Source organism: Lichenostomus cassidix, chromosome 1 (assembly GCF_008360975.1).
Source record: "Lichenostomus cassidix isolate B80296 chromosome 1, HeHo_3.0, whole genome shotgun sequence".
Taxonomy (NCBI): Eukaryota; Metazoa; Chordata; class Aves; order Passeriformes; family Meliphagidae; genus Lichenostomus; species Lichenostomus cassidix.
Genome location: NC_139479.1, coordinates 30,451,998 through 30,470,849, shown reverse-complemented (window position 1 = coordinate 30,470,849; position 18,852 = coordinate 30,451,998). Strand labels below are relative to the sequence as shown.

The 18,852-nt window shown below is 41.8% G+C and overlaps 1 protein-coding gene across 12 annotated transcripts in view; it reads right to left on the bottom strand.

The window, feature by feature from the left end:
• Window positions 1-18,852, bottom strand: part of CRACDL (CRACD like) — a 63,673-nt gene that overhangs the window by 30,205 nt on the left and 14,616 nt on the right. For 3 of the 12 annotated variants that reach the window (XM_085055095.1, XM_085055088.1, XM_085055103.1), the window contains exon 2: window positions 11,956-12,019. The exons of 3 other annotated variants lie outside the window; for them this stretch is intronic. The gene's annotated coding sequence lies outside the window, so the exon portion shown is untranslated. Of the gene's footprint in view, window positions 1-6,070; window positions 6,091-11,955; window positions 12,041-12,101; window positions 12,368-18,852 lie in introns of those variants that run through there. 6 more of the 12 variants (XM_085055066.1, XM_085055152.1, XM_085055079.1 and 3 more) reach the window with 5 other exon arrangements.

Below are 18,852 nucleotides of genomic sequence, written 5' to 3'. Positions count from 1 at the left end.
TTAAATGAAAATGCAAACTTCCTTTGCACTATCAGAGAAACATTGGTTTTCACCACCAGAAGATAATCCTATTTTTTCCCCAAATATATAAATTTGGAGAACCATTCTATCTATATCTTCATTTTCTTTCTTCAGTATGATGTATTTTAATGGTATCTTTAGGCAGGTTTTCAACCTTTGAAGCCTTTTGCTCAACATCTGCAACAAACCCTCTAGTATTAATACATTCAACATAGGAAAGTTTTGATGAAAACATGATACTTAAGAGGAGAAACAAAAAAAAAAATCCATGGTTACCCTTGGTATGACTATAGCTGCTTCTCATTTCCCTGATGTATACAGAGATTTGAGTTTTTGCTCTGGAGCTGAGTGTTTTCTTCCTCAAAGCTTTCTTTAAAACCTACAGTGGCCTACAAATTTAAGAGCTGTGCAACGAAATACTGACGAAATCCAGCAGCTTTGAATTGGCACCCACTGGGATGGGTGGTATTCATTGTGCACTTATGCTTGGATCTAGAGGCTCAGCTGCTGAGCTTTCTCATTTCCAGTTTCCCCAAGGATTTACTGAAGTCCGTCACTTAATTAAATCATCCTGTGATCTGAAAACTCAGCAGGATTTGCATCTCAGAGAAGCAACCTGCACCAGTTCTCCCTTGTTAGCAAGGGCAAGATTTACCACACCACTCGCAGTCACACTCTTTTCTTGTTTCTTTTTTTTCCCATACTGTATGTGTGGTTCTTTTCACAATGGAATACTGGAGGTACCTGGTTTAACAATTTATTATGAGATTTTATCGGCCAAGAATGCCTGATGACAAATTGCTCAATATTACCTGTTTATAACAGTATTTTTGCTATATTGGACTTTTCGCAGCAGAGATATTTTTCACTTTCCTTCTTCCTTCCTAGGTCCTTTCTAGATAAGCTATGATATGAGAAATACATCTGAGACTGTCACTGCAGAAAATAGAGATGGAATATAGCAGCACAATGGGTTTTTATTCCCCTTCCTATCCCTTCCAAATGCCAGTACACTCAAAAGTGTGTATCCAAAAACTAAATAACAGCAATTTACACCTTTCATTTCTCTTTTGTATAAGAATACTCCTTTTCTAGTAGACAAAGAAACATGAGGAATTAAAAAAATTCTGAATTTAGAGAAATTATTTCACATGAGAGGGAGAGCTGCCCTTTTCTCCCAATATCATGATATATGGTAAAACTCCTACTGATATTACACAGCCTTGAAGATTTGGGGAAAAAAAGCAAACCAAACAAAACAAGGATTCTGAGGATATAAAGAAAACCCAAATACTCCGAGAGACACCTCTAGCTGAGACACTAACCAACCCAAAACTTTCCTAACTACCTGGGACAACAACTGAGGCAGCTTTTTCTCATCCTCCCTCTCTGTGAGGACTCAGACCTGAAATGAAGACACCATCCAGAGGCCACTCAGCCTCTTCTCCTGACACTTGGACTGCAGAAAAACGGACAGCTCAAAGATTTCCAGAGGGAGCAAGCCCAGGGTGCCTGCCATGATCCCCTGCCATCCCAGGCACATCAGCAGTGCTTTCACAACCCTGGAGACGCCCCAGCTCACCGGCATGTGCATTAGCACCACCTGGACACAGCCCCAGGGTGCCGTGCCTTGGCATAGCACAGGTTCAAAAGTGTGGTGTGATCAGCTGCCTCCCAAGCAAAGGTTTATCCCTGCAGCCAGGTGAGACCTTGTGCTGCAAACATTGCGCAATGGGGTGCGGCAGAAGGAAGTGTAGGGCAGCGGGCAGGGCAGGTATTCACACAGCTCAAGAAACAGTGCTGTTCAACACACCTCTCTGCTTACACCTCCTCCTGCTAACAGAGATCATTGTCCCCTCCTCTCAAATTCTCAAACAACTTTAAGTGCTACCAAGTGATAATGCTTGAGCCTAGCCAAAACTAAATCTCTCACAGTATGTCCAATTATAAAATAATTTCCAAAAGGCATCAATCATCTTGAGCTTATGTTTCTAAGATAAACCACCTGCAACGGAGGTCTAAGAAGCATAGTGAAGTGCTGCCCCTGAGATGGCACAGCACATACGAGCCCAGCTACTGGGAGTGTCTGCATGAGTGAGGTGCAGGTCTCTGGGAATCTGATTAGTCTGTATAAACACATCCAAAAAGCTCACAAAAATGACAGGAGTATTTCATAACAATTGCAACCCTATTTCCAAAGCCATACATCTTGCTGCTCCAAACCTCTCTTTAGGTCAAAAGAGTTTCACTTTTCCTTTTTATTCAGCCTCCAATTTTTAAATCAAGGGAACAAATGCACCTGAGTACATGCTTGAATACACACAGCCATGCTAGAAGCTTTATCCAGCACAAGGGACTGAAGGGTCACTCTGCCTTTCCACCATATATCAGCATCTGTACATATTCTAACTGCATCCTCATCCTTTTTGAATTATTAAAAATAATTTACCCAGAAAAGACATTTTCTGAGAAAACTGCACTGATTTCTACCTCCAAATCTATATAAAACATCTATAATACATTTCATGCCAAACAAGGAAGAAAAACACCCTTTCACTTTTTGTATACAACTTTGCTTTTTGTTTTCAAAGTTAAGCAGACAATCATCTCCTTCCATTTTATTCAAATGCTGTGAATCAGTAAACAAAAAGTATTACTTCACAAAGTCTGTGACTTTGTGTGTTTTTTGCTTGTTTTAATAATTTAGTGTAGATGCTGTTAGCACCTACTTGTTTATGCTGACTGATGTCCATGGGAACATTATCAAAATGTTGTATTTTCACAAATGGTTGGCTGTCTAAATGATAGTTTGCTATGCATTTTCATCGGTCTCACACTGAAGCTGGTGCACCTTCCCCGTCTGTTTTTATCTGCACTGTTGGCCAATTAAAGGTTTTTTTTCTTTGCTTGTGGCTAACATTTTTCTCTAGCTGATGCTTCATTTTTAGCACTGTCTTATGTTAAAAGAAAATTTGCATATTGCACAACCACATTGGTGTGGTGAGAGCCTGTGAGCCACTCCTTGTGCTCAGAGCAAGGCTGGCTCATGTGTCTTTGCTGCCAGCATCCTCTCCATGGCTGCATGGATCCTAGGCCAGCATACAGGTCAGAATACCCAGCCTTTGAACACAAAGTCAATGTCCTTCTCTTTTAGAACGCTGCCAGTTAGGGATCCTCTGATCCTCTTCCCACCAACTGTCAAAATGAATAGAGCTGGCTATAAGTGATTTGCCCCTTCTCTCTGAAATAACTAATAAAAGTCAGTTGCACCAACGCATAGCTCTTCCAATGCTGTTCCTTGTGCCAGTTTGCTATTCCTCCACCCCCAGTATGAGTGGAGGTGGAAGAATACCAAGCCATGGCACACAGACCAGCCATGTATAACTACTGGCACACCACTGCCTCTTTGCATCAGCCCTTGCCTTTGCAGCACTTGCACCTATCACTCAAACTCCTGTTGCATATAATGTAAACATAAGGTGGTGCTGGATGTCGCTCTGATCACTGAGAAGAGACACCGAGGGATGTCAAGTAATAAAATACCTGCTAAAAGGAGACTTGGAGAGGGGAGATAGGATAGAGTTTGCTGCTGGGATTTGAGCCTGAGCCTTCGTGCAAACAGGGCAAGGCCTTCCATGAACAGCATGTGAGGCTTTATGGGCTACAACAGGAAAATCTTCCCAAGCCTTTCAGGGTTTTCTGGGCATTCAGTTGTTTTCAGTCTTTCACAGCTGTTGGGCAGTGTGTGTTTTCCCTTGCCTAACCAGCCCAAACTGCTCTCTGGTGCATCTGCCCCTGATATATTGTGCAGATTCTCATCAGATCCTTACCAGCCCTTCTGCCATGCCCCTGCCGACAGCACATTCCTTTCTCTATTACAAGCACAATGCATTTCCAAAGGATGGGGGGAAGAGGGAAAAGCATTCCTTTTTTACCTTTTCTCTTTCCCCCAAGAATTAACAGCCTTTCCTTCCCTCAGCATTTCTGAGAGAAGAGAGAAACACTCCATAAAATAAACTTTCCTCCCAAGCAGCTTTTGAGGAGTGAGCTTTTTGGTACTGCATTGCTATAAAACACACAAACGTGAGAGGTCAGAAGGCGTAACTAGGACTGCCCAGTCTGATGTCCTGGATAGTGCAGGGAATAGGCTGCTCTAGAAGAGTGAAGGGAGCTTTTTACCCTGATAGAGCCCAGTAAGTTGAGGGTATACACCTTGACAAAGGTCATATTTTGTTCACGGGAAAAGCCTTAGCTTGACTTGCATGCTTTCTTTAAACAAGCAAAAAACTCCAACAAACGAAAACCAAAGCAAAGCAAACAACCATATTAAAGAATTACACAAAGCGGGCTGGGGGGAGGAGTCTGCATTGGCAAAGGAATAAAGCAAACTCATGTGAAATGTCTTATTCCTATGCAGTAACTCTTTCCTTCTTGCTTTCAGTCCTTTAGTTTTTGTGATTTAATAGAGGAGCCAGGAGATCTATTCTACCAACATGGAAAGCATTATTATTAAGAGTACTGGTAAAGTAAAAAGCCACATTGGTTCTCCTTTTTCCTCAGCATGCAGGGATAATAAAGGCATAGCTGTTTTACACAAAGACACAAGACCTCCCCCAGCTAGCTCCCTACCAGAGATCCTCTGCTATATTTATGAGCACAAACAGCTCAACACACTACCAGACTTTTAGGTTTGTACCAGCCATCTTTACTAATAGAACCACAATCTGTATTTTCAACTTAAACAATATCAAGTGTTCACATAGAGTACTTTGCTAATAATATTCTGAAGAATTTAATATTTTTTTTACAACAGCAGGCTAACATCACTCAGAGTCAAGGGTCAGTGAAGTATTAAAAATTCACTGTGCCTCTCCTTGAAAAGCAATAGAAAATAAAGTAAAATGTCTTTCTTTAGTTAGAACAAAATTACATTTGATTCTACATGTCGCAATTGCAATTACTGTTGAATTCAGCACTGGGAACATTCCTGAAGCTATTTCACAAAAATAATTATACCAGGTCTTTTGGTATTCAGATTGAGTAGAAATACCAACATCGTTGTAAGGTCTCAGTGCCTTTAAATTCAAGGAAATATACCAGGGCTTTCATTGATCCTTCCTTGCTTTTTTGGAACCATGAATACAGTAAATTGTCTATTCACCTATGTACACACACACACACACACACACACACACACACACACACACACTCTTATATTGTGGTAAAGAAAGAGTAAGACTCCCCTGGAAGCACAGCAAGCCCTAAGCAATGGCTCACTGACACCTGCTGCCCCATTAATTAGCCTAATGTAAGGGTGGTTTTGTGCAGTGCAGAGGTTAATGGGAGTTTAAGATGCGGAAAGTGTTTAGCAGTCCTTGTTCAGCTTTATCTGCTATTCTGAAGAAGACTCAGTGGGCCAGTTTGACCAGACAAGGAAGTCAATTGGCAACATCTAGAGCTGAATTTGGCCCAATTTTCACAGGTCCATAATGTGTGGTGTAGTCAGCAGTCTCGTTTCAGCAGATTTATTAAGTTTCTTTAAAAGTTAATGACAAATCTTTTAAAATGTTTGGTTCAACTGAAAACAGAATATAGTCATATTCTAGGCCTACTTCCAAATATTTTGCCATTAGTGCAATGAAAATTAGGCAAACTTAAGTAAGATAATAAATTAAGGAAAATTAATGAAATAAAGAGACTAAGCTGGGCTTTACCATGTTCCTTGGGAATTCCTGCACTGGAAGGATGAAATAATTATTGAGATCATCCATGAACCATGTGCAGAAGAGTTTTAATATTGGACATTTAAAATAGAGGGGGAAAAAAAGAAAGTAGGAAATGCAAAGAGAATGAAACAGATATTTCTAAGAGAAGCCTGAGCCCTTCCAGGCAGAGACAAACCAGCCTACCAGCTGAGACTAGCCAGAACATAAGCAGGCTGACTTCCAGGACCAGCCCATGAAAGGTGCCATCAGGGCCCCTCAGTCCTCAGTTCCACCTCGTTTCAGCCCACACCGCTCTGCTGAACCAAGTGCAGCTGTGTGCTAACCTGGAGTCCCCTCGGATGCAGGGATAACAAGAAGCCATGTCTCCAGCACAAGGACCAGCTCGCTCTCCTGGGTCATCCTAGCACAAAGGAGTGACAAGGATGGAATAAGATCCAGCTGAAGCCACAGGACGGCAGTGGGACATGGTGGGGAAGGGGAGCATCATCCCCTGTATTCCCTCTGTAGACTGCAGACTCTGAAGCCAGTTTCCTCCCCAACATCCACACGGTCCATCCAAGAGGTACAGCCACTGTCAGCACAGTCACAATCCTCTGAAATTTCCCCAGGCAACAGTGCTCACATATTTCAGCAATAACTGCTACCTTGTAAACACATTCCACATTCCTGTTGCATTAAACCCCACAGGTCAAATGCAAAGCTGAACAGCCTCTTGTCTGTTTTACAAGGCTTGCTCTGAGGTAGTACATGTGGCAGGCTTTTATTTGGAAAGGACCTTATTTAGCCTCTTTTGACCCTTCCTAATTCAGGCCTTCTCAGCCTTCAAATGATAATTGTTTTCTTGAGCCCTGATAGGAAACAGATGAGCCATGGGCTCTTTTATCTTTCCTCCATATCAGTATCATTTGTATTACTTCCAGAATAAAGAGCACGAGATTTTTAACTCAGGGTCACTGTAATACATTACTTCCTCAGAGGTTTCAGGTAGGAGTCCAGTTAAGGTGGACTTCATAACCTAAGTACATTCCTACATGAAAAGACTGGAAGGTTGCTTTCTGTCCATGCCACAATAAACACCGTGGCTGAGTCTTTTCATCTTTGCTTGGATCCTTTCTCCACAGCCTATAAGAAAAAAGGCAGGATGTCACAAATGTAAGTGCCCTATTTTTTTTGTCATTTACTCCCTTCATGACATGAACTGGCAAACTTTTCATTCTTACTATCCATTCAGGACATAATTGTTATTTTGTGTTTGAAAGAGAGGAAATGTTTTTCTCTAGCTCTTACCTCATTTACTTGCAGGACTGTGCTCCAAACCACACTGTGCTACAAAGCAAGGATATGAGCAAATGGAAATAACTGCCACTTGCTCGGATTCTTGTTTTCTCCTTCACTCCTTCCCTGCAGCAATAATCTCTGCAAATATAACCTCTGGCAAGTCATTCTGCATGTATCACCTCCAGCTGCCACTTCAGACTTGCAGACTTTTGAAAGTCAAAACCCTGAATGCAGCTTTGTAGTTTTGACTGCCACCTTCTCAGAAATCCAGAGCCAAGTCTCTAGTGTGCCCTATACCACCTGTACAAACCCACTCATTCCCTTGGACTTGGAAGTAGAAAGCAAATCACAGAATTGTTAGGTTTGGAAGGGACCTCTGGACATCATCTGGCCCAACACCCCTGCCAAGGTAGAGTCACCTGGGGCAGGTGACATAGGAACATGTTCAGGCGGGTTTTTGAATGTCTCCAGAGAGAGAAAATCCATGACCGCCCTGGGCAACCAGTTCCACTGCACTGTCATCCTCAAACATAAAGAAGTTCTTCATGTTGAGGTGAAACTTCCTGTGTTTTTAATTTATAACCATTGCTCCTCATTCTGTCACTGGGCACCACTGGAAAGAGTCCGTCACCATCTTCCTGACACCCACCTTTGAGATATTTATGTGCATTAATGAGATCCCCTCTCAGACGTCTCTAGACTAAACAGGCCCAGCTCCTGCAGCCTCTCCTCAAAAGAGAGATTAAATGCTTCTCCCGATGCTCTTCAAGCAGCAACTCTCAGAGCAGGGACCAGAGTGAGTCTGTCATGCAGAAGCAGTGCTCAGCTCCAAACCTGTGCCTTGCTCCAGCTTTGCTAGAGCCAATGGCACAGACTGAGGTGCCCTCTCTGGCCTAGGGCCCAGAGTGGCACCCTGTGACATAGTGGAACTCAGGAGGCAAAGGGAACTCGATCATGCTCTCTGGGTCTCTGCTGGAAGGGGTTCCATGGACCACTGGTGGGGAATATACTGTGAGAAATGTCTCCTTCTTCCCATATCACCACTTGCCCTCAGTTTCTTCTCCTTTCTGACACCAGGACAGTTCTCCCTCTTCCCCTCTGACCTGATAAGCACCTTCCTTGTGAAACCCCTTGATGATTTAAAATCTCTGTCAGAAACCTCTCTGCGTGTACATTCGCTGCTGGCAGCATCTCCCTCTCAGGAATGGAGAGAGCAAGACGTTTCAGGAATTAGTAAGTCTGAATCACTTTACATGAAGGAGACACCCCTCTGCAGAGGAGACCTCTTAATTTCTGCCCCTTCTAAAGCTAATTATCAGGTTCCTGTGTAGCTTTTGGGGCTTGGCGCGGGGGATAGGATGGTGGGAATGGGAATTTAAAGCCATTTGGAGACATCCCATTCGTCCCCAGGCTCCCTTCTTTGAATATACCACAAATGTTTTACTTCAATTCTCAAAAGCCCAATGAGATGCAGGTTATTAATTCATGACTATGACAAGATTATTATGGTTGATTTAACACGTGCAGGCACTTAAGTAACTACTGTTGGGAAATATTTGTCATTAATTCAAAAATTTCCTGCCTGTAATTTGGCAAATATAAATACAAGTGTGCAGCAGAAATCCAGCATGACATAAAGAGCACTCATCTGCCACCACCTTTACATGTGACTGTACAACGCTTGAGCTCTGCCTGATTTAAATAAGCACAACAAAATGTACTGCAGCATTCATAAATTAAATGCCATTGGCATTCAAACACTAGAAAGAGCCCAGATGTAGGACAAGAAACAGAGAAACAGACAATATCCCCATGGGCAGCAAAAGGGACACCATTGAGAAAGAGGGTGGCAGAGCACTACTCCTATCAAAGCCCAAAAAGCAAAGCTGTGCAAACAAAACCTACTTGTGTGGGCTTTTCTCCCACCTCCTGGGGGTCTGCAATAATTCCTACCAAGGCAGGTGGTGCAGAGTAAAACCACCAAAGTGGTTTCAGTCAGGAACAACTTGTCTCTTGGGCATGGCACAGACCTCCAGGGTCATCCCATCACTCCTGGGGAGGGAACACTCTGCCTCAAACTGCTGTGTTTTGCTGGCTTTCACAGGGAGGTAGGTGAAAATTCTGTGTGCGTATGGAGCTAGTTACAGCAACAAATCAAAACTGATGTCCAAAGTAACCAGTCTCATGGCACCTTAGAAGAGTCCCAGCACTTCTTGGCCTTTGCTGATCCCTTGGGCAGGTCCAAAGTCAGTGATGAGCCATTTTGCTCACAAAGGCCCTTTAGCTCTCTGATTTTGCAAGATCTATAATTATCAGATGCATCCCATCTATCAGTTCCTTCTCAGTGCAGGAGCTCCATGCATTGCCTGGACTTTTTCAGTTCTCTTGCATGGTGAAAACCCCTTAGGGAAATCCTGAGGAATGTTTTGGTACACTTGTATCTTTGAGCTTCATATAGATGTTTCAGAATAAAACTTGGGAACATACTACCAGAGGGAATTTACTGAGCATTCAGTCCCTTGTTGCTGCTGGCAAACTTCATATAATCCCTTCACATGATTTAAGTCTTATTTTGAAAGCTATTCAAATTCAAATGCTGTTCTAGAACTTGGTTACTCTGATGGTTGGAAAATTCCAGACTAAATGACAAGTCTATACTGTTTATTTTTGGGCTAATGTAGTACCTTCCTTGAAGCAGTTTGCCACAGGTATTTAGAGACGTCCATCTCCCCTTTCAGTCTACATCTGCAAAGCCAAAGAAGCCATGGCACCCTAATTACCTCACAGAAACCAGCTCTCTATTATCCTGGCATCTTGCTAACTCTTCTCTGCACCTGCCCTACTCCAAGCCCACCCCTTCTGGCAGCCAGATGCCCAGAACCAGACACTGGATCCCAGGCAGCCTGTATAAATGACACAAAGATCACTCTTGGATTTAAGATTCCCAGCTCCTAACTAAGCTTGAATGCATTGGCAGACAAGTAAAGAGAAAGCATTCACCTGCTTCCTCTAGCCTGCTCTCTACTGCAGAGTCCAAGGATATGTTTGTTACTTACCATCAAGAAACACTGTTTGTGCAAGGCCAATGTTTCAATAGCCTTTCCAGACTTGGCTCTTTCCTACATCCAACCACCCAGATGCTGATGCTGGCTGCCAATACCAGACTACAGGACCCATTCCAGCTTCCTTTCAAACCCCAAAGTGTCAGCATACGCTCCCTTGGCTGGATTTGCAAGGGCCCAGCCATCTGTGTATCTGCAGAGTGTCTCTGCTGTAGATATAATGGGAAAATATTTAGCCTTTTGCATGCAGTTGGCAAATATACTAGCTCAGGCCTGAGGAAATTCTGATTCTCTTTGCTTAGGGGCCTCCTTTTTTTAAACATTTTAAAAATATTTGTGAGTCACAGCAATGGGTAGGGAATGAGATGTCTAGCAGAACTCCCAGCTCTGCCGGAGCAGCATTATTAGGAGGACACTCTCTGGCTTTGTGAACAGAGGAAAGATCAGGAGGTGCTGGGTGACTTAATCTCTCATGACCCACGCTATGCTCTGAGGGTACTGTTTTACTGAAATAGCTAGATCAAAGCTACTAAAGAGGTTTCTGCTGTTAACTGTCTCCTGAAAGTTGTTGACCTAGAGACCAGAACAATTAAATGAAATGTGAAGCACCTCCTCAAACAGATATTTTTCCTTCTCTGTCCTACATCACCTAATCACACAATAGTATGAAGTTACACACTTGGGAGAGCTTTTTGCAATAAAGGACATCCTGAACTGCATGAACATACTGCCTTGGTATATATTTCTTCTCTCTTCTTATGTCGACACACACCCTTTGAGTCCTAGGAATGAATGTATGAGTTCTCCCATAAGTATGATAAAGACAAAAAGTCTAGGATACCAAACTGGATATTCACACTTGAAAAGCAGCTGCTGTATCAGGTATGCAATATAAGACTCAGGGAATTGTTTTTCTGAATACTAAATGTGGAAAATATCAATTGAAGCTGCACTTAGTCCCTCTGAAGAAATCAGCTTCAGAATGCCTTAGTGTCTGCACTCAAATTAAACAGTTGCATATTAGAGATAATTAAAATATATTGCTTAAAAATAATCTGGTCTTTTATGTCCCTATTAAGAATCCACCACTACAACCTTCTGTGCAAAAACCATATAAACATGCTTGCAGTGTACCTGTCTTAGAGATGTGCAGCCAGATCTTTGGCTGATGTCACTTGGCAGGCCTTGGCTCAAGTTAATTGGAGTTGTACCAACTCATATTTCTGAAGAGATGGAATGTACTGCTTATAGACTTCTGAAAAAAGCAAGCTAAACAGCTTTCAACCCTTGTATGCACCTGAAGACATTAATTTCCAAGTTTTTCAAAATATGAAACCTATATTTTCTGTGAGGAGTGGCCTTCAGAAAACTATCATGCCAGCCCTGTACCAGCACTAGATACAAATATACTCTGGTTTGATTCCCACCATCCCTACTATCTGTGAGTAGAGGAAAGAAGCTACAGCACAATAAAGACAGGGGGTTTTTGTAAGCATTTTTCTTAGAATGGCACATCGCTTTAATTTTTACATTTGACAAGGTGCTTCTAATTGTAATATATCAAAGGAAAACAAAAAGCAGTAACAAATCCCATTGTGTTACCAGCCAGAGGCAATGATTGCTGGCCTCTGCAAACAATACATAGCCATAGGGACTTGCTGCTTTCCATTTTGTAAATATGCTACAAGGAGTGAGCTGCAGCAAGAGCATGGCAACCAGTAACTCTCAATCACTTAATGATTTTTCATTAGCCAATTCTACAATAAATTAACTAGAGATGTTTAAAGGTTGTTTTCAACAATTTATAAACACACACCACAAAGAACAAGGGAAGACAGTTCATCTTTCTACTTAACTCTTTTACTTACCATCCGATAAAACTTTAATAAGTACAAAGGCAGGTCAATAGTCCCAGACTTGAATGTTGTGCACCTGTGTAACCAAGAAACACATTTCACCTGTAGGAAAACAACCTTTAAAGCACGTCAGACATAAACTTTCTTCAGCTGCTTACCTGCGTTGGTTCCTGTTTGTCAGATTCAATGCACCACAAAAGGCTACTGGTGTTTCAAAAGGGATCTGTCACCTTGCCAGACATTTAAGTGGTAGCAAAACCAGCTGAGGCACTTTCAACTTTGCGCGGAGAATTCAGAAAGTCTCGATTCAGATCAACTTGGACAGAGCACCCTATGTCTCATCAATTACCAAGCACGGGGCTACTCTGCCTTCCCGAAGCATGAGTTATTAGCAGTGCCCTCCTCCTTTCACCAAGTGATCCCTGTATCTAACGCGGAAGGAGTCGGTCAGAGGAGAAAGCACCAGTATCCCCCAGTTGCTAGGTAACAAGCAGGGAGATCCTGACCTGAATTCTTAGCGCAGGCTGATGTTACTCAGGAAGCTTTGCTAGGTCCTTCCTGGCAAGGGAGGGCCATGCCAAAAAGTTACTCCTGGCTTTGTAAAGGCCACTGCATAGCACCCAGGACAAAGGGACAGCTACTGAGCTATTTTTATGATAAAAAGGCACCTGTTGTGAAAATGGGAAGCACACATACAAAAATGGAGAGTAAATTTTCTGCTCTTCATACCAATGAAACCAGAAAGTTTTTAACCTTAAAATAAGATCTAGTTCAAATCTAGTCATTGAATAAAGCAGACGAAACCACACACCATGTGCACAGCCTCAACATTAACAAATGCAATGAGAGAGTATTAAGCATATGAAAATTTTAAAAAATAATGTTATCCCATACACATATGCTATGAAGCATAACCTAAAGCCAAACTCAACATAGAAAACTGAGAGGAAGCAAATCAGGGAAGTTTTTGATTACACAAGAACTCAGCATTTTCTGGCCATGTAAATATTTTAAGTTACTGCCATGCCATTGTATGAATTGCTCTATTTAGCTTGCAAATTCCTCAGGATCTATTTTCCTCAAGATGAAAAGTAAGAGCTGAGACAGACCTGAAGAGCTAAAGTGCCTCTGGGTCCCTTGGATGGGGTATACCTGACCTTATCCTGTACAGAAAAAGGAAATAATGCCTCCTCATATGCAGCATAACAAGAATGTAGAAGACCAATTTATCTGGAAAAGACGCCTGTTTACTTTCCACTGGCTCCAAGGAACATCTTGGCAAAAATGGCATGAAAGCAATGCTGTGCACACCACATGTGGCGTGGCTCCCACAGGCTGAAGGGGCCCATGAGGCCAGGAGGGCTGAGAGGTATTGATGCAGAAGCAAGTCCTTTCGTTCCAGCCAGCTGCTTCCCCATCTCATCTGGGCACATTCTCACATGTGAGCAGCTCCCTCCTTGCTCACGGAGGTTCTGCCAGTCCCACATAGGAATATCTGAGAGGACTCCAGCTCAGCCATATCAGTAGTTCCCATATCTCTGCATGAGAGGTTTGCAGTGGGTGTAACTACCACCCAACCACCACGGGGGCTACAGCTCTTTTAAAGAAGGGTCTCAGAGACAGGAGGACCGGCCTGTCATGTCTAGAGAAGTCCAGCTATGACCTTAAAAGTGAATTACTCCACGATAGCCTTTTAGCTGGTAGAAACAAAGCACTGCTTTACTGGAAGGGAAAGTCACACAAGTGTCTTTGCAGAACACCAGCCCAGCTCAGCTGTGCAATGGCACCCCTGATGCTTACTCCTAATGCATGTAGTGTATCCCCAAAAAAGCTCTCCTTTCAATGTAGCCAGGTTCAGTGGCCCATTAAGTCTGTGTTCAGCACAGGCGCAAGGTCAGGAAGCAGTCTCTCAGACATGCGTGAGATCTCTCTCTCCCCATGAATGTCCCCATTTATCCAGGGAATCAGTCTATCCTTGCAGCAATTATAACTGCCCAAAACCAGATGAGTATTATGGCATTTCAAGTACCCTTCTGAACACAAGCCAAAGCTCATCACATTGATAGGAAAATTATAGTTCTTTTGTTCATTTCCCTTTCTCATTTTGTTGCAGAAAGAGGAAGAGCTCAGAGTTAGGTCCTATCCCATAAGCACTTAAATTTTCAGACAAAACAGTTGCGGATGTCATCATCTGAATTCAGCAGGGTTAAATTAATCCAGGTTTTAAACAGAGTAAAAATATAAAAACCCTATAAATAGCCAGTAGGCATTTGGAGGAAACATACTGAAAATTTGACATATTAAATACATACTCACCTGCTGCTAAAGAAAAACTGATCACGTAACAACACAGCACAATTCAAAAATCACAGCTCTGTGCAGTGCAACTGATTTTTAAGCAGTGTAAATACTCTTGAAATCTGCAGTAATTTTCTGATGAAAGGCCATCTTATAGATACCATCAGCAGGAGGCAAAACAGTGCAGAGAATCTACTCATAAAAATATTTGTGGTTTAGATATCACTAGACTAATTTTTTTACTATACATTCATCTTTTGCAAACCAAGCGAAGTGGATGGCACTTCCGTGCATCTTTTCCTACAAATTCTACCTAATGGTCTTAATGTTCAGCCATGAAACAAGCTGCATTAAATAGCACATATTAGAGAAAACAGAGAAAGCTTGGCAAGATGAAAGGTGTGCAAATATAAGCTTTTACTAGCAAGGCCCTTAATAGAGACAATGAGAAATTAAAAGACACAAGTATGGTAGATTTGAGAAGAAATGGAGAATTGCAGAGCCCAAGAGAGAGACAGAAAGAAAGAAATCCTTTCAGGATTCATATAAAAGTTAGAAAAAATATGTAGATGGGAACAATTCTGTTGGAAATGCTGCTCCTGTGGAGAGCACAAACTGGACACCTCTCATCTCTTTTAACATTTCCTCCAGTCATGTCTTGAACAGCAAGAACAGATAAATAGTAAAATAGATCCAGGTGGCATACAGAAAACCCACTCCATAGTGTTAAAAATAACCTGTCACATCTTCCTATTATCTAAACAGGCATAACTCCACCAGCTTCATTTCATGTCAGTTTAAGATTTGGTCAAATGCAGTAAGAGGAAGGTAGCATTTCCTCTTACATGTTTCACTTTGCCTGCATGCAGGTTTCAGCAAAGTGTATGTCTATTCCAGGGGAAGATACTTAATGAAGGATTTAATCTTCCTGATGAATAGGGAAGGATGCCAAAGTACCAAACTTGTCAAACACACCTTGCAACAAAACACACTGTTAAAAATTTGCTTTACTTGGCTATAAATTTGTAAAGCCATGTAAAACAGACAGCTCCAAATTGCCTGACTTCAACCACTGAAAGTCAAACACTGCTGTCCAAATCTCTTTGCAAAGGTGTAGTGTTACAGTAATTGAGATGGTCCGTAATCTGCTCACATCTCTGCGCACATCAGGAACACAGTGCCGAGAAGTCTCTGGTTGTTCAGCCGCAGAAGGAGCTGCGTGAAACACTGATTCACACTGATGAATTGTAACCAAGCAACACTGCCAGCATCTCTCCAGCCCATTGTTCAACTGAGCTGGGGAGAACAGCACTGAAAACCTGCCAAACTCCAACTTCAATTAAAGAATACCATCCCTCTAACACTAGGTATAATAAATTCTTTAACCAAAATTTAACAGAAATAAACTGTTACTTTTCTCTCAGTAAAAAGATATTGACAGGCCTGAAGGCAGCAAATTAATTTCTGTATGTCCAGGACCTCTTGTAAATCATCTTTACAAAAGAAAGAGTTGGAATTTACTTTACATAAAAAAATGCAGGGCAATGAATTATTCATCTGAGCAGGACAGAAATACTGCCTTTTTTTAGTCTGACTATTAAATGCTGAGGGAAACTAAAGGCAACTTTCTCAAATACAGTGACCAGTAACAACACAGATAAGATGGAAACAAAGTAGATATTTGAAAATTTTGTTTAGTGAGAGTTGGCAACATTTTCCCATGTAAGTGCCTAAAATCACCAGTTAATGCACAAAATACTGCTACTACATCATCAATGATGTGAACCTTATTATCAACAGACGCATTAAAAATTAGGTTACAACGCTGAATTTTTTTCCTTTTATTGTAGTTAAGCCTGTGTGGTGGGACTATTTGTTCTATTTAATGCCACAGGTCTGGACATCAAGAACAAAATTCACTGCAAAATTATCCACTCTTGCCCTATATAGAAATAAGAAGACTACACAGTCTGCCAGCAAAACTGTTGGTTACTAGATGTTTTTGCAATGTTCAACACTATCCCCATTTTACCAGGAAAAAAAACCAAACAAACAAAACAACCCTGTATAAATTAAGAATAAGATACAGAATTGACTTGTTTTTATAACATAAAAGACAGGCTTGCAGCTGTAGGCATTTCTCAGAGCATAAAAATCAAAACCACTGACCTGTAAAACAGAAATAGTAATAACATCTGCTAGACTTCTGGGCTCTGAAATCACATTCCCTGAGAGCAAGTTTCCAAAAGAAAAGGCTGGGCACTTACGTAAGATACCAATTCCCTTTTCAATGGATTATGTTTCTCTTTTGAAATTTTACTTAAAAGCCTGAATGAAAAACCACATACATCTTTATTCTCCAGGAATTAATGTAGTAGGACAAACTAACAAAATGCCATGGCATTGGCATAAAAATAGATTTATCAATGTCTTTCAGAATCTGTGATATCACAGAATCATGGAATGGCTTGGGTTGGAAGAGACCCTAAAAATTATTCAGTTTTAACCCCCCTGCCATGAGCAAGGGCACCTTCCACTCAAAACCCCATCTAACCTGGCCTTGAACACTTCCAGGGATTGGGCATCTATCCACAATTAATATTAGATCACCCTCTTTGCTTACTTCCATGCTTTTTTTTCTGGTCCATCTCTACAAACCAGGTTCTTAGGTGTGGTCTTCGCAATCCCATCGTGGGGGATCAAGCAGTCCCGTATTCACTGTTCTATGTTGAATATCACCAGGATCTCACACAGGCAGGAATGCTGCTGCTTATGCTCTGTCTGATTGATAGTTTAGGGTCCTTCTTGTAAGTCCTCAACACCATCACAGGCTTTGGCACTACACAGTAGTCCTTACAGGCTGCAAGTCTTCTTTCCCATGGTATGAGTTCCCACTCGCTTCCTATCAGTGTGAGAAGATATTTAAAGCAGAACTTGGTTTCATCTTCTTCTTTCCCCTCATATGTTTGCCAGATGGCTTTATTTAAAGTCTGTTCTCTGGATTGGCTCTTAAATTATGGTTTTTTCCTTTACATTTGCCATCTGCTGGTCCAAACAGCTGAATGATACACTTCCTTTTCAATCTCATGGCATTAATTCACTCTTGCCATCAACTTGGCATCCAAAACAGTATGGCAGGCAGACTGGCAGGTCTGGGTAAGGCCTTGCTCCACCAACAGGAATTTTCTCCTTGTCCCTTTGAGAGCCATTACTGTAGGAGAAAAGTTTTTAAGAGGGAACAAAGTACAAAACCTGAGTGAAAGACAGGTACCAATAAGAACTGGACCACGTTGTCTCAATGATGAGAAGTGGTCTGGTTGTGGGTATTTCTTGGAAGCAGGATACACAGCCCCAGCAGCTGACATTGTGTGTTCTTGTACAAAGACATCAAATTGTGCAGCAGCTAGTGGCAGAGAACTGCATGTGGACATCCAAAAGAAACAAATGCTGTGTGGAAAAGACCTTGATTTGGAACTTTCAAATAATTTTCCAGAGTCTTCAGTAATTGCCTTGCTCTTTTCAGTAAAAATGAATGAGGACTCTCGTGAAGTAACTGATGAGGATATGGGACCATAGCTGTGCCCTGCAGGGTGATGAGCCTGGGCAGCACTACAGGGGCAGTGCCAGAACATGGGTTTGCAAAACTGCAACAGCAGCTGGCTGGGAAAGGTGTCAGGAAGAGGACAGAAACAGCACAAGAGGAGGAGGAAGAGAAAGGTGCCAAAAAGTCTTGTTATGACCCCACCTAAATGCCTAACATCAAGGTATTACTGAATTGCCTGAATGTGTATGTTTTACCTGTCTTGTTATGTTAAACTCAGAATTTTTGTCTCTTGAGTGTTTGCACACTTCCAAGCACAATAGCTTCTTGTGCTGGCTGAGTCCTTTGAATGCTGTAAGAATACAGTTAAATAGTAAGAGCAGTAAAAAGCTTGATGCTATTCATACTTGAGAAGATCTCACATGGCTCTGGACAAATCATAGCCACAGCAACACTCTCAACAAACGCATTTTCTAATCTTCTCGTCACTATTGTGGCTTTCTTTTAAAGGTATTTTAAAGACAGCAAAAATGTCAGGAAAAAATATTAACTTCATTTCATATCTGAATGCCACAAAAGACCAACAGTTTATCCAAACAGTCCAAGTGAACAAAACTTTGAGAGCTCCTACTTCAATGCTTCTCCATATACTGAAATTTGCACATCCACTTGCCTTTTTCTATTTCTTGTGTGGTTTCTGTGGCTCAACTGACATCCAACAGCTTGCCTGCTCTCCACTTTCTCCATGCATTACACGGTCAAGTAAGTGGGAACAGCGTGCGATTTGCAGTCTCTTGATCTCTTAATGTTTACATAAATGCTGATACTGCAGAGCTAGTCCTAATTTTCCAGAGCTTCCTACCTCTGTTAGGAAGCTAATAAACCTAACCTAGCAGTTCAGTGGCCTTGGTCTCTGCAGTTCTGATTCAATGTCCACTGAAGCCAAAAGAGAGATTCCTTAACTAGCCAGTTAATGTCAAATCAAGCACAATTAGGCTCGAGTGCCACCGAAGAATAAGATGTATAAATTCTTTTGCAATGCAAATTCCTTTGCTGCTGAACTGTATGGA